Source organism: Herpailurus yagouaroundi, unplaced genomic scaffold (genome assembly GCF_014898765.1).
Source record: "Herpailurus yagouaroundi ecotype Mexico unplaced genomic scaffold, PumYag 191, whole genome shotgun sequence".
In the NCBI taxonomy this organism is placed as follows: Eukaryota; Metazoa; Chordata; class Mammalia; order Carnivora; family Felidae; genus Herpailurus; species Herpailurus yagouaroundi.
The window spans coordinates 19,138,785-19,154,226 of record NW_024412422.1 but is presented as its reverse complement, the minus strand read 5'-3'; the positions used below and the strand labels follow the sequence as shown (position 1 = coordinate 19,154,226).

The window sequence follows — 15,442 nt, the reverse complement described above, 5'->3', positions numbered from 1 at the left end:
TCCATGGTCCCTGGGAGCAGCCAGCCGCGAGCCTGTCAGACTGAGCAGACGCTGCACATTCCCCTGCTCTCCCCCGTGGATTCTGGGTGGTTTCTGTGGCACGTGCTCCTGCCCGGCTTGGGGTCCTTCGCCTCCGTCCCCACAGCCCCTCGCCGAGGCTCCTGCTGGGGGGAGACGCAGCCTTGCATGAAGGCCCGTGTGGTGCTGGAAGCAGAAGAGCGGCTTCAGGGCCATCTGCACGCAGTCTCGGGGGGAACAGAGTGCCATGTCCTCGGATTCCTAATGCCGCGTGGCCTTGCATCTGTGCAGTGGGGCGGCCCCAGGCCTGTTTGGGCCGCAGGACAAGCCCGGGGTCCGACGGCGGTGGGGAACTCGGACACCGCCTGATCGGAGCCTGGAAAGAAAACCCCAGCCGGATGCGGCCCGTCGAGCAGGTGAGTTGAGCCGAGTGAGCGCGTCTACTTAGTTCCTCTGAACAGATCGGACTCCGCGGCCTCGAGAAGCAGAAACTGGCAGCCGGGACTGTGGGCGGGCAGGGGGCCACCCGGGGGGCCACGGGGGGACAGCTGTGCGGGTGGGGGAGGTGGCCTGGGAAGGGAGACCCGAGGTCCCGTGTTCACAGCAGCGTGGTCTCACGTGTAGGAAACCCTGAAGTCTCCGACGGGAAACCACGGTCAGCGCTGACAGACTCAGGAAGGCGGCAGGACACAAATCAACAGGCAGACGTCACTCACGTTTCAGATTAAGGAAACGATTCCTTTTAAAATGGCGTCAAAAAGAGTAAGACATTTAGAAACAAGTTAGGCCAACGAGACAGGAGACTTGTTTACGGGAACTACACCGTGTTACTGAACGACCACGGAAGGCGTTAATACGCGGACAGATGTCCTGTGTTCACGGCCGGGTGACTGGACGCCGCTAGGACGACAGTGTTCCCGAAATGCTGGTTCCTCCACAGGTTCACTGCCATCACCCCCGAAGCCCTGGACACTTTTTTTGTAGATACAGAAAAATACATTCCAAATTTCATACGGCGTTTCAAGGGACCCGGAGTACCCGAAATAATTTTGACAAGGAGAAAGTTGGAGGACTCACGCTTCTTGATTTCAAAATTCACTGCAAAATTACAGCAATAGAAACAGTGTTGTTTTGGCATAAAACACAAGTAGAGACGAGAGGATTGGAGGAGAAAACCCAGAAAGAAGGCCGCATACACTTGGTCAACTCATTTCCAGCAAGAGTGCCAAAACTCTTCAATGGGGGAAAAGACGGGTTTTTCTTTAACAAATGATGTCGGGAAAACTGGACGTCCACACGTGCGCGAGAGAAAGAGGCTGGACCCTTCCGTGACCCCATATGCCCAAATCAGCAGAAATGGGGTCAAATACCCAAGCGTAAGAGCGAAGACCGTAAGACTCTTAGAAGAACACACAGGAGAGAAGATTCAGGACGTTGCATTTGTGGTGATTTATTGGCTCTAACACCCAAAGCACAGGCAACTAGAAAAGCAGATAAATTGGACTTTCACAAAAGGAAGCACTTTGGGGCATCAGAGGGCTCCATCAGGGGAGTTAAAGACAGCCCACAGAATGGGAGAAAATGTCTCCCTCACCTGATGAGGGGCTGACACCCAGGATCTGTAAAAACTGCTCAGCGACAAAGGAACGATCCCATTAAAAAATGGGCCAAGTCTGTCTCCAGAGACGACGCACAGATGGCCGGTCAGCGCCCGACTGGAACTCCCCTCACTCCTCACCAGGGGACACAGGACAATCGCGAGGTCCCGCAACCATCAGAAGCGCAGCACAGCGAGCGTCGGCCAGGACGTGACGCCCAGGTTGTGACGCCGATGGCCGAGCGCGTTGCCGGTGGGCGCGGGAGACGAACATCCCCCATGGAAACACAGGGGAGTCTCGGAAAGACCCATGTGGCCCAGCGATCCCACTCCTAGGGGTTTACGAGGTACTCATAGTTCATGAGCACGGCGGCTGCGAGGGAGAAGTGACCCCCGTGTGGCCTCCCCAGCATCGGCCCACCCGGGGGACACCACGGCCACCTGCGCCTGCTCGTGCGGTCAGCTCTGCGGCGGGGTCCCTTCTCCGACCCCGTCTCTCCCTGGGGGGCCGGCCTCCCGCCCCTGGAGAGCGGCCCAGCCCCAGGTCTTGAGATCTGGCGCTTTGCAAAACTATGTTTCTCTGCAGACCAGAGGTATTCCGCTCAAGCAGCAGACTCTCGTAATGGCTCATCTTGGGATCTGAGCAGATGATGCTTCACGAGAGCCTGTGGAGGGGAAGTTAAGGCAAAAAGTTACTGCATTTCTGGGCTCCTCTTGCCAAAGGCACGAGGCCCCGCTTACTGGTTTCCCGCGGGCAGGTTTATTATCGCGCTTCCTCTTTACTGCTGGTCTCAGTGGAACCAGGGCAGTTTGAGGGGAGAGTCAGATTCCCCACCTCCGTGCCGTGTGGTTCTTCCACATCGCGCAGCAATGCGGAGCCTCGGGTGGCAGGGGGCCGTCGGGACACAGGACGGGGCAGCCAGGCGGGGTGGTGGGGACCAGAGCTTGCGCCCCCCTACCCCCACCCCCACCCCGAGGGGACCCTGGTGGTTGCCCAGTGGACGGAGTCCAGCGTTGACGAGCCCGCGACCGTTCAAGAGCATCCAGGTGTGGCACCCTCAGGTGAGAGCTCGGGTGTGTCCAGGTGGCTCTCGTGCGGCACACCCTCTGTCGCCCCGGATCCACTGTCCCCCGTGTTCACCCCACTCCCTCCCCGCGCCTTGACCTGCAGGCCGTGTGGCTGGGGCTCCCACCTTCTGCCTTGTGGTCAGGCCCCACCTGCGGGAGCCCCCAGAGCTGCGCGTGGGGAGAGAGGTGTGTCTACACTGGCCTGCTACGTCTACCAGATATGCCTTGTGTCCCCATGCTGACCAGGGAAGTGTCACTTATTCCCCAGGTTTGTCTGCCCTGTCCTAGGATGTCTCCCACGTTTCCAAGGTGTGTGTTAGAACCTGGAACGTCTCTCAGAACTCTGGTGTTTCTACTGTGAACCGTGATAGCTCCCTCTCTCCTGACTGTGTCTCACCTGACCCGGTGTATCTGCTCATAGTTCAGGTACGTCTATACTGACCTGACAGAGGATGTTTCAGTGACCCATGTTTACCATTACCTGGCTGCCCTCACCTGGCAGGTGTTCAGCTCTCCCCAGCTGTGGCTACCTTCACCTTGTATGTTTTCTCCAAGCCCGTGTGTGTCTCCACGACCAGGGACGCCTCCCTCGTGCCCCAGGTGTGTCCGTACTAAGCGGGAGCATCTCTGGGTGTGACTGTCGTGTCTAGTGTTGCCCAAGATGTGCACCTCATTCCCCAGGTCGGTCTGTCTTAGTGGAAGGTTCCTCGTTTCCCAGGGCTGGCTGCCTCATCTTGGGTATCTGCCTGGTTGCACAGGTGAGTCTACATGACCTGCGGCGTCTCCCGAAATCCCCGGCCGCGTCTGCCCTGACTTGGTAGGTCGTATCCACTAGGTGTGTGTGTCCTGACCGGACGTCTGCCTGTCGCAGGTGTTGATCTCCTGACCTGGGATGTCTCCCTAGTCCTGAGGTGTGTCTACACCATGCTGGGATACCTCCCTTTATCTGCACTTGGGTCTACACTGACCAGCAGTGCTTTAATAGCTTAAGTGCCCACCATAACCTGGTATGTCTGCCTGATATCCCACTGTGCCCACACTGACCTGGAAGGTCTCTGTAACAGGCATGTCAGAGCAGCTCTGGGACATGGGTTCTCCAGGTGTTTACTCTGACCTGCGACGTTTTCTGTTGCCCCCTCGTGCATAGACCCTGACCATGTCTCCTGAATCCATCAAATGCCAGTGTACTCACTTGATCTTTTTAGTTGGTTAAATTCAGTTTTTATTTTTATAAGCCAATCTGCACCTTTCATGATGGGTTTCAATTTTTTGTGCGTTGTTTATACAAGCAAAACCTGTATTAGACTCTTTACTCTCTGAATAAGACTGGTACTGCTAAGGGAGGGAACGAGCTAACTACTGCACAAACACTTACTGTAACTGTAGACATTCTGCGATAGAGAAAGTCACTTCTGTGGAGTTCCAGTGAGATACAGCTGGAGAATTCTGGAGACCTAACTTGTAAAGGTAGACACCCCAGGGGAACAGAGTCCACCTCCCCGCTAGGACCAGCAACACTGGAGTGTGGAGGGAGTCCTCGCTCAGGCCAGACACCATCCTGGGTCACGGAGACGTCACAAGCCTGGAGAATTGGAGTGACAGCCCAGGTCGGGACAGATGCCCCTCCAGGCACGTGCACACACACCTGACTTACTAGGGAGGCCTCAGTGCTTACGGCCTGAACCTGTCTCCCTGATCAGGGTAGACAGAACTGGGGGGTTAGGGACACTTCCCGGGTCCATGCAGAAATACTTGAGGAATCGAGGTGACATCGTTGATCATGGTAGCTCCCCCTGGGGAACGAAAGCATCACGTTAGAATTGGGGGACACCCCATGTCAGAGTTGAACTACCCAAGGAAGCACTCACTACGCGTCCCGTTAGACTTTGTGTGATGTAAAGAGGTGCCCTGGTAGACAGCCAGAGTGACAGGGAGATGTCAGGGTGGACGTCCCGCCAGATCAGCGTGGACATGCCTGGGGAACTGGGGAAACGTCCAGGTCTGGTTAGACAGGGGACTAGACATCACAGGTCAGTGTAGATACACCTGGAAAATGAGGAACACACCCCAGGTCAGGATAGGCATACCCTGAGGATTTAGAAAGTCGTCCTTATTCGGTGTAGACTCGTCTGCATAATTAGATATCCCAGCTGTAAACAGCCACACCTCAGCAGTTAGACAGCTGAGATTAAGGTGGGTGCACCTGGGGAACAGGGAGGTAAACCATGTCAGCGTAACATGTGGGGTATTAAGTAGACACAGCAGGTCAAGTGCGGACACCAGGGGGGGATGAGGGGAACATCCTGGGCTAGTGTAGACGTAACTGGAATATCAGAAAGGCATTCAGAGCATCATGGCAGTGTAAGACATCCCTGCTTTGTGTCTCCCTTTTTGAATAACTCGTCAGGCATCCATCTGTGAACACAAGTGCCTCTGGGATCCAACCCCATACGCCAAAGGCTCTGGGAGGAGCGTCACCCAACCGTGTACCTGGAAATAGGCAGACAGACCTCCGAGGGGCTGCAAACCAGCGGGAGCCCTCTTGCCGCTAGCGGGGAAGCCTCGAGCATGCTGACTTGGACAGAAATGCACAGACAAGGAAGGCCGGGGTGGGGTCCAAGCTGCCCCAGGGGCGGCTCCAGCACATCCCCAGAGTCTGGATGCACTGGAAATAGAGGAACTTTGCCGGTGCCACCCCTCCCCAAAGGTGACGCCATGTGGGGCTCAATGAGCAGCAGCAGCCTCTCCCACGGTGGGAGGGAGCACCGGGAGTGCCGGCTTCCCCAGCTGTGTGGGGGCTGCAGGAGAACCCCATTTCTCTCCAGCAGCACTGAGAGTACTGAGAGACGTCCATGACTCCAGGGGAGAGAGGATCAGCAAACAGACAGATGAGAATATTAGCACTGAAGTCCAAATGTGAGCTTCTGGAAGAACCCTACCTGAGGATCCACCACACCTAGAATACTGAGCCCACACCTGCCCAGTCTGCCCCCGTGGGCGGAGGACGCACCACACAAGTGTCTGTAGGGCCACCTTCCGGGAAATGAGGTGAGTTCTCCAGACCAGAGAAGGCCTACAAGCTCAAGAATTCTGCTACAGGACAGGGCAGGGAGCAAGGACAGAGAAAGCCCAGACCCGACAGGCTCGACTAACAGCATCTCCCACCTGAAAGGGATCACAAAGACTGAGGCGATGTCCGCCACTCCTACACCAGAGCAGCACCGCAAAAGTACAACGAACGTGAGTGAAGAATCAAGGAACGCGTCGTCACCATAAGGCAACAATAACCCTCCAACAACCAAACACAAAGGCTGAAGTTTGTGACCCAGCTGATAAGGGGCCCAAAGAAAACACACAAGAGACAATTTAACAAAAATCAGAAAAGCTGTATGTACATGAACAAAATGAGAAATTTAACAATGAGAAATCACAAAAAAACTGGGACTAAAGAATTGAATGAATGGGATGAAAAATGCAATAGAGGGTACTCACAGCAGAGTGTATAAAATGAAAGACGGAATCAGTGAGCTACAGGATAGGAACTTTGAAATAACCCAATCGGGATTACAAAGAATTAAAAAGCATTACAAAAGCCTAGAAGATCCATGCGACTCCATCAAAAGTACAAGTATCAGAAAAATTGCATTCTGGAAAGAGAAAAGGAGCAGGGAGTTTATTTAAGAAATAATGGCTGAAACGTCCCAGACCTGGGGAGACACTTGGGCAGCCAAGTCCAGGAAGCCAATAGACCACCCTCCTATCCCGGTGCCAACAGGCCTTCCCCAAAACACACTCACCATGACAAAACTGTCAAAAATCCAAGACAGAGAATCCGAAAAGCATGCAGAGAATATTGTAATCTACAAAGGAACCCTCACTGGGTGGTCAGTGCATTTCTCAGCAGAAAGCCTATAGGCCAGGAGAGAGTGGATGATAATTCAAAGTGCTGTAGGAAAAAAACTGCCTGCCAAGAATATCTGGTAAAGTTATCCTTCAGAAATGAAGAAATAGACACTTTTCCAACAAAAGCTGAGTGAGTTCATTGCACTAGACCCTCCTTACAAGAAATGCTGAGAAGAGTTATTCCAGCTGAGGTGAAGGGACATTAATCAGCGAAACGACACACGAGTCAGATTGCGACGGTAGATTGGCCACTTTGCTGGAACATAAAGGTCCAGGGGAAAGAATATAAAAATTACAGCTATTATGATTGATTAATACACAATACAAAAGAGAAAAACTGTGACATCAAAAATATACAAGTGGTAAAGAGTGAGGATTCTGTATGTGGAGTCACTGTCAACCTCAAATGGGCTGTTTTATCTGAGATAGATCATGTCAGCCTCCTGGTAACCACAGAGCAAAATTCTGAAGTAGAGGCACAAAAGAGCAAAGGGAAAAGAGAGCGGACCACCACAGAAGATTGAGATACAAAAATGGGCAGAAACAGCACAGGGAAAATTGAAGTGCGAAACAACCAGGAAACAGGTAATAAGGGCTTCCTATAGCCACTCTGTTACCAGTAATCACACTAAATACAAATGGACTGAATTCTCCAATCGACACACACACAGTGGCTGAATGGATTTCTGAAAAGAGCCAACTGCATGCTGGCTGTAAGAGACTTGCTTCAGGTTTAAGGACACACATAGGCTCAAAGTCAAGGGACAGAAAATGATATTTCATGAGGGTGTAATCCAAAAGAAAGCAAGGGTATTTATATCAGAGAAAATAGATTTTAAGCCAAAAACAGTAACAAAAGAGGTCATTACATAAGGATAAAGGGAGTTTACCAAGAATATGACAGTCAAACATACACACGTTAAAGCACCTAAATATATTAAGCAAATGCTAACAGATCTGAAAGGGAAAAAAAGACAACACAATAATAGACTCTAATAGCCCTCTTTCGGCCATGGATATAGATCATCCAGACAGAAAATCAACAAGGAGACATTGGACTTGAACCATACATTAGACCAAATGGACCTAATAGACATTTATAGAACATTCTAGCTACAGCAGCAGAATGCACATTGTTCCCTAATACACACATTCTCCAGGACAGATCATATGACAGGCTGCAAAATGAGTCCTAGCAAACTTAAGAAGACAAATTATATCAAGTATGTTTTCTCACTGAAATGGTACAAAACTGGAAATCAACACAAAGAGTAAAGCTGGGAAATCTACAAATGTGTAAACTAAACATCGCATTCCTGAACAATGAATGGGTCAAAGAAGAAATCAATAGGAAATTAAACAAAATACCTGCAAACAAATGACAACAGAAACATAATGCACCAAAACCCATGGGATGCTCCAAAACAAGCTCTGAGAGGGAGGTTTATAGTAACTAGTGCAAACGTTAAAATAAAAGTACCTTAAATAAACAATGTAACTTTATGCTTCAAGGAACTAGAAAGGTAAGAACTAAACCCAACGTCTGCATAGGGAAGGAAGTAGATTCTCCAAGATCAGAGCTGAAACAAATGAAATAGAGACCAGAAAAGCAACAGACAAGATCAATGACACTAGGAGCTGGGTTTCTGGAAAGATAAACTTGACAAACCTTTAGCTAGACTAAGAAGACTCAAAATCAGAAATGAAAGAGAAGATATTGCAACTGATACGACAGAAATGCAAAGGATCATAAGAGACTACTACCAAGCCTGGATCAGGAAGAAAGAAAATTTGAATAGGCCAATAATGAGTCAGGAGATTGAATCAACAACCAAAAACCTCTCAACACAGAAAACTCCGGGACCAGGTGGCTTCACTGCTGAAATCTACCAAATGTTTACAGAAGAATTAATGCTGTTCCTCCCCCAACACAGTCCCAAAAACTGAAGAGGAGGGGACACTTCCAAACTTATTTCACAAGGCAAGCATTACCCCGATAGTAGGTTGACAAAATATTAGTAAACTAAGTTCAACACCTAAGACCAGTTATATAATACCACAAGCAACAGACTTATCCGTGAGATGCGGGGGTGGTTCAACATACACTAAGTGATACATGTGAGAGTAAAAGAAAAAAATTCCTATCATTTCAGTTAATGCAGAATAAGCACTCAACAGACTATACCTTTGATGATAAAACCTGTTAACAAGTCATGTGCAGAAGGAACACACTTCAACATAATTAAGCTGGTTAACAACGAGCCCACAGCGAACCTCATACCCAGAAGAAATGCTTTGAGTCTTTCACCATCAAGATCGGGAACAAGAAAAGAGTTCACTATCCCTATTCAACCCACAGCAATGGAAATTCCAGCCAGAGAAATCAAGCAACAAAGAAAGAAAATGCATCCAAATCAGAAAGGAAGAAGTAAAATTGTCATTCTTTGTACGTGATACGATGTTATACATAGAAAACCTAAAGACTCCACTAAAAAAGCTATTAGAAGTAATCAATGAATTTAGTAAAATTTCAGGATACAAAATCAGCACACAGAAATCAGTGTGTCCGTATACACTAACAGTGGAACATCTGAAAAAGAAAACTAGCGTATTCACAAGAGCAACTTTTTAACAATAAAAATAGGAATAAATTTAACCAAGCAGGTGAAAAATGTGCACAATGAAAACTACAAGAGCTTGATGAAAGAAATTGAAGATGAAGAAACAAAAGGAAAGATGCCCCATGTTCACGGAAGCAAAGAATTAACATTGTTAAAATAGCCATACTACCCAAAGCCATATGCAGATTTAACATAACCCCTGTCAGAATTCCAATGGCATTTTTCACAGAAACAGAAAAAATCCTAAAATTTATATGGAACTCTCCCCAAAGAATGACCCAAATAGAACAATCTTTTTTTTTTTTAAGTTTATTTATTTTTGAGAGAGAAACAGAGTGAGTGGAGGAGGGAGAGAGGGGAAGAATCCCAAGCAGGCTCCACATTGTCAGCACAGAGCCCGGTGAGGGGGTTGAACTCACAAGCTGTGAGATCATGACCTAAGCCAAAAACAATAGTCCGGTGCTTAACCAACTGAGCCACCCAGGCACCCCCAAATATAACGCTCCTGATAAAAAAAAAAAGGGAAATCCAGAGACATCACACTTCCTGGTTTCAAACTGTACTACAAAACCATGCAATTGAAACAATATGGTACTGGCATAAAAACAAAGACCAATAAAACAGGACAGAGCACCCTGAAATAAACCCACACATTTACGATCCACTACTCTTTGCCAAGGGGGCCAAAAATACCTAATAGGGAGAGGAGGGTCTCTTCAGCAAATGGTGTTGGGAAAACTAGACAGCTGTTTGCTGACAAATGAAATTGGACCCCTATCCTACACCACTCAACTCTCCAAAATTAACTCTAAATACATTAAGGACTTAAACATAAAGGCTGATGCCACAGAACTCCCAGAAGAAAACGCCGGAAGAAGCTCCCTGAGGTTGGGCTTGGAAATGGTTTTGGGGACACGACAGCAAAAGCACAACAAAAGCAAAAAGCCAGCGGGACGGTGTCAAACTAACCAGCCTCTGCACTGCAAAAGAACAGTAAAAAAAAAAAAAAAAAAAAAAAACAAAAAGGCAGTCTGTGGAATGAGAAAAATATTTGCAAACCATTGAGGAAAGGGTTAAAACTGAAACTCTATAAAGAACATACTACTGAGTAATAACCCCAAACAATCTTTTAAAAAACAGAGGAAGTAGTAACATGTTTCCAAAGAAGACATTCAAATGGTCAGCAGGTACATACGTGAAAAGATATTCCACAACCCTAATAATCAGGGAAATGCAGATCAAGATCATAATGAGCTACCACCTGGCACCTGCTGGAACAGCTGTCACCGAGACGACAAGGGAGAAGTGTTGGTGAGGACGCGCAGACACGGGAACCATGTGCGCCGTGGTGGGAGCGTTCAGCCCCTATGGAAAATACGGAGGCTACTTTAAAAACGCAGAACAACCGTATGACCCACGAGACCCACTTCTGGGTATAGACCTGAAGGAAACAAAGATACAATATCGAAAAGATATCTGTGCCCCATTATAGGAATTATTATTCACAACAGCCAAGATCTGGAAACACCTGAAATGTTCACCGATGAGTGAGTGGATAAGAAGGATGGTGTGTGGGGCGCCTGGGTGGCTCAGTCGATGAAGCATCTGACTGCAGCTCAGGTCACGATCTCAGTTTGTGAGTTCGAGCCCCGCATCGGGCTCTGTGCTGACAGTGCAGAGCCTGGACCTGCTTTGCATTGTGTGTCTCCTTCTCTCACTGCCCCTCCCCTGCTCATGCTGTGTCTCTCTCTCAAAAATTAATAAACATTAAAAAAAAAAAACAGCTTTAAAGGTGTGGTGTGGACACACCATGGAATACTGGGACACGAGAAAGCAGGAAATCCTGACATTTGTACCACAGGATGGACCTTGAGAACATTACAGTAAGTGAAATGAATCAGAGAAAGACAAATACTGTATTCCCTCATATGTAAAACAAGAAGTCAAACTTGCAAAACCGGGGCAAACTGTGGCTGCAGTGGCTAAAGCAGCTCGGGAATCGAATGTACAGCTAGTGTTTATAGCCAACAGGACTGTGTTACAAACGTCGGGGCTGCTGACTAGATCTCAACTGTTCTCATTGCAAAAAAGAAATAATCTGTGGTGGGATAAATGTATTAACTAATGCTACAGTGGTAATCATATTGCAACACAAAAACGTATCAAATCAATGTGCTAAAACCTAATGTTATATTAAGTCAATTGTATCCCAATAAAAATTTTAAAAAACCCAAAACATCGGGGCGCCTGAGTGGCGCAGTCGGTTAAGCGTCCGACTTCAGCCAGGTCACGATCTCGCGGTCCGTGAGTTCGAGCCCCGCGTTGGGCTCTGGGCTGATGGCTCAGAGCCTGGAGCCTGTTTCCGATTCTGTGTCTCCCTCTCTCTCTGCCCCTCGCCCGTTCATGCTCTGTCTCTCTCTGTCCCAAAAATAAATAAACGTTGAAAAAAAATTAAAAAAAAAAAAAAACAAACCCAAAACATCTAATGTTGAGGTGTACATACCTGGAAACCTATGGAGTTATAGCAGCTCAGTGTTGAAACACCTAGGGAATTAAGAAACTATCCCAGGTCAGTGTAGACACCCTGATAAATTAGGAAAAGATACCATTTTTGGTAGATATACCTGAGGAATTAGTGAAACGGTCCAAGTCAGTCTAGATGCGTCTCAGGAATTAGTAAGACACTGAGGTTCAAGACAGCCAACACCTGTGCAGTTAGGAGACACTTCCACTGTAGGGACAACAGAGAAACAGACTCCATAGCAGTACAGATAAGCCCCTGTTTTAATGACATATCCCAGGTCAGTGGACACACACCTTAGGAATTAGTGACATGTGCCAGGTCAGAGCAGACATACTTGGGGAAGGAGGGTGACATCCCAAGTCCTAGTAGAAACCTCTGGGAATTAGGAATTTGTTCGTGTTAGTGTGGACACAAGTGGGCTACAAGGGGGTATCAGAGAAAACATGCCTAGGAATTTTCAGGAGTATTTAAGTTTAGGGCAGACATACTTGGTGAATGAAGAAAACATTCCAGGTCAGGGTAGAAATATCTAGGGTATTAGAGAGAGATCCCAGGTCAGCGCAGACGTAGCTGGTGAATTAAGAGGATATCAAAGGTTATTGAAGACACATCTGGAAAATGAACAATACGTCCCAGGTCAGTGTAGACACAGCTGAGGAATTAGCGGCACATTCCAGATCAGAGTAGGCACAACGCGAGGAGGGAGACATCCAGGTCAAAAACATGCCTGGTTATTAGGGAGACCTATTAGGTCAGGATGGAAACAGCTGGGAAATTAGAATTTCTAGGTCAACAGAGACACACGTGGGTTGTTAGATGTCTCAGCTCAAGGTATAGATAACCAGGTGTCTACACAATTAGGGAAACATCCCGCGTCTGTGTAGACAAACCGGGGGAATCGGGGACCCATCCCAAATCAAAGTACCCACACTTGGCTTATGTGGCAGAAACACTAGGTTAAGTTAGAGACACCTCAGGAATTCTGTAGACATCCCAGGACGACGTATATATACTTGGGGTTTGGGAGACCATCAAGTTAAAGTAAACACACGTGGAGAGCTAGAGAGATTTTTTTTTTCTAATTCAGCGTAAACACACTGTTATTAAGGTGGCTTTCCAGGTCAACGTAGATACACACAAGGAATGAGGGGTATGCAACAGCTTATAGTAGCCACTCCTAAGTAGATACATCCCAGGTCAGTGTGGGTACATCTGGAATAGGAAGATATCCATGTTCATGGTAGACACACCTAGGCAGTTACAGGGCAATGCCAGGTAAGGTGAGACACATCTGGGGAGACACAGATAAATCCCAGAAGGAGGGAGACTTCACAGATCAGTGTATACACACGCCTGGAATTCGGGAGAGATCCGAGATTGCGGTATATAGAACCGAGACTTACAAAGACATCACAGGTTAAAAAGACACAACTTGGGAAATACACATCCCGATACAATTTAGACCCACCTGGGCACTATGAACAACATGCCTGGTAAGTCTAAACACACCTGATGAAGCAGGGGGACCCCCCCAGGTCAGGATGCACACACTGGTGAAGCAGGGGGACCCTCCAGGTCACTGTATACACATCTAGCTTCTCCAAGAAGATTCCCAGGTCTTAGTTAGGTTTCTTAGGGTGATTCCTGGGGACTCAGGGGAAGTTCCCAGGTCGGTCGAGACACACAGTGGTAATAACGAGACATCCTAGACCACATTCTCCACCCTGGGGAAACTAGGAAGACATCGTGGTCAGGGTAAGACACACCCAGGGAATTCAAGTGACATCCAGTGAGTAAAGACACTCCTGGGGGCATTACTGGGATTTCAAAGTCACTAGAGAAACTCTTGCAAAATCAGGGAGACCACTCAAGTCAATGCAGCCTGGGAATTTAGGGACACAGCACATATCAGAATATAGACACTTGGGGATTAAGGGAGATGCCCCAACACAGTGTAGACACATCACTGTGTGTACCTCGAACACAGTGTAGACACATTTAGAGAGACATCCCAAGTCAGTGTAGACACACTTGGACAATTGTGTGGGAAATACCAAAGATGAGTATAATTAGGGAGACATCCAAGTTCATGCTGGACACACTTTAGAGATTATGGAGAATCACAGGCTAGTGATGGCGCACCTGGGGAAGCTGGGAGACATTCACAGCAGTGTAGACTAGTCTAGGAAACGTGCTTCCATGTCTGCCAGGTCAGGGTAGAGACACCTGTGGTATGAGGGAGACATTCTATGTAGTAGACGACACAACTGGAGAGTTAGAAAGTCATCCAAGTTCAGGGTAGACACCTCTAGGGAATTAGGACAACCTAAGTCAAAGCCAAAAAGTCTGCACAACGGGATGACATCAGAGGTCATTGTACCTACACTCGTGAATTCGGGCGTAACCAGTGTAAGAGTAAACACAACAGATTAGTCATCACAGGTCAGAGTAGATACACCTGGGGAATAAGAACTACCAGTGTAGACACATGTGGTGAATTGGGGAGCTCCCAGGCCAGTTCAGACACACCTGGGAATAAGGGAGACATCCAAGGTCACGTTAGACACACCTTGGGTATCACAGGACATCACAGGCCAGAGGAGATGTGCCTGATTACGGAGACCGGTCGGGTCACTGTGGATGTACCCCAGGAATTCGGCATCCCAGTCAGAGCAGAAGTGCCAGGGAATATGAGAGACGTCCTAGGACTGTCCTGGGACAGGGAAAGTCCCTGCTCTCCCCCGCTGCATCACGTGGCAGTCCCTCCCAGCTCCGGAACTCAGAACTTTGCAGCACAGGCCCCTCCAGGCCAAGCGATGCCTGGTTCCAGGGAACCGCCACCACCCCAGCAGGCGTCCTGCACACACACCCCTGTGCCTCTGCCCCCTGGAGGAGGGCGCGCTTGAGGCCGGCTGTGAGAGACAGACTGGGAGCCGGCCCAGGGCTCCCCTTGGCCCCGCACACTGAGCCCACACGCTGACTTCACAGCATGCACTGCCCTCCAGCCCACCCCTGCCAGATGCCAAGGCTGACACATCTAATTGCTTTAAATGGAGACAAAGGAGCAACTTTCAGCCTTTTAGGGCTCGCCTGCCTTGCATAGGCAGTGAAACTACAGCCAGCCTCTGTGGCAGACCACACACACCCTGGGGCAGGAAAGAGCCCAGACCCCTCTGGCCCCTGCGGTCCTGCGACCCAGGCTCCTCCGTGAAGGTCTTCACAGACACCAGAGCCCCTCTACGGCCCCGCCTGGGCTCCCCCCTCTGCTGGCTGGAGGGGACGCCCCTGCAGGCACCTGTCCACAACACCTACCTGGTCTTTTCCTTGATTAGCCTCAAGTGCCCACACAGGGAAAGCCTCCACCCCACAAGCACCTGGTCAGGGTGGGCGGTGCCTGACTTCCCATGGGGGGGGGGTTAATTACAGTCAGAAACTCCACTGCCTGCTGAGCACACAGGATGTGGGATCCGGGGCCTGAGCCTCCTTTGGGCTTTGACCCTGGGTTTGAATGAGCTCACCTTGCACCAGGCCACGCTCAGAGCACTTCCTTGTCTCATTTTGGGGAGGCGTTTATCATCACCCCCATTTGTGGGCGGGAACCCGCAGGTGTAGACAGGCTCCATCAAGGATGCCTCAACCTCACCTCCAGGGGGTGGCGGCCCCGGGGTCAAGCCCAGGCAGCCTGGCCAGAGCCCAGGGCCCCGACCTGTG

At 49.1% G+C, this 15,442-nt stretch overlaps 1 long non-coding RNA gene across 3 annotated transcripts; it reads right to left on the bottom strand.

The window, feature by feature from the left end:
• Window positions 1–1,443: 1,443 nt before the first annotated feature.
• LOC121010450 (uncharacterized) lies at window positions 1,444–14,587 on the bottom strand. Of its 3 annotated transcripts, none has more exons than XR_005781170.1 (7): window positions 13,874–14,587; window positions 12,220–12,342; window positions 12,025–12,106; window positions 11,832–11,914; window positions 10,469–10,572; window positions 4,329–4,886; window positions 1,444–2,280 (listed from the first exon to the last, which is right to left on the bottom strand). It is a non-coding gene; the product is annotated as an uncharacterized LOC121010450 (long non-coding RNA). The 3 variants fall into 3 exon arrangements; XR_005781169.1 differs by having other exon boundaries at window positions 4,329–4,476; window positions 4,771–4,886; window positions 12,025–12,342; window positions 13,874–14,581; XR_005781168.1 differs by having other exon boundaries at window positions 12,025–12,342; window positions 13,874–14,583.
• Window positions 14,588–15,442: the final 855 nt, after the last annotated feature.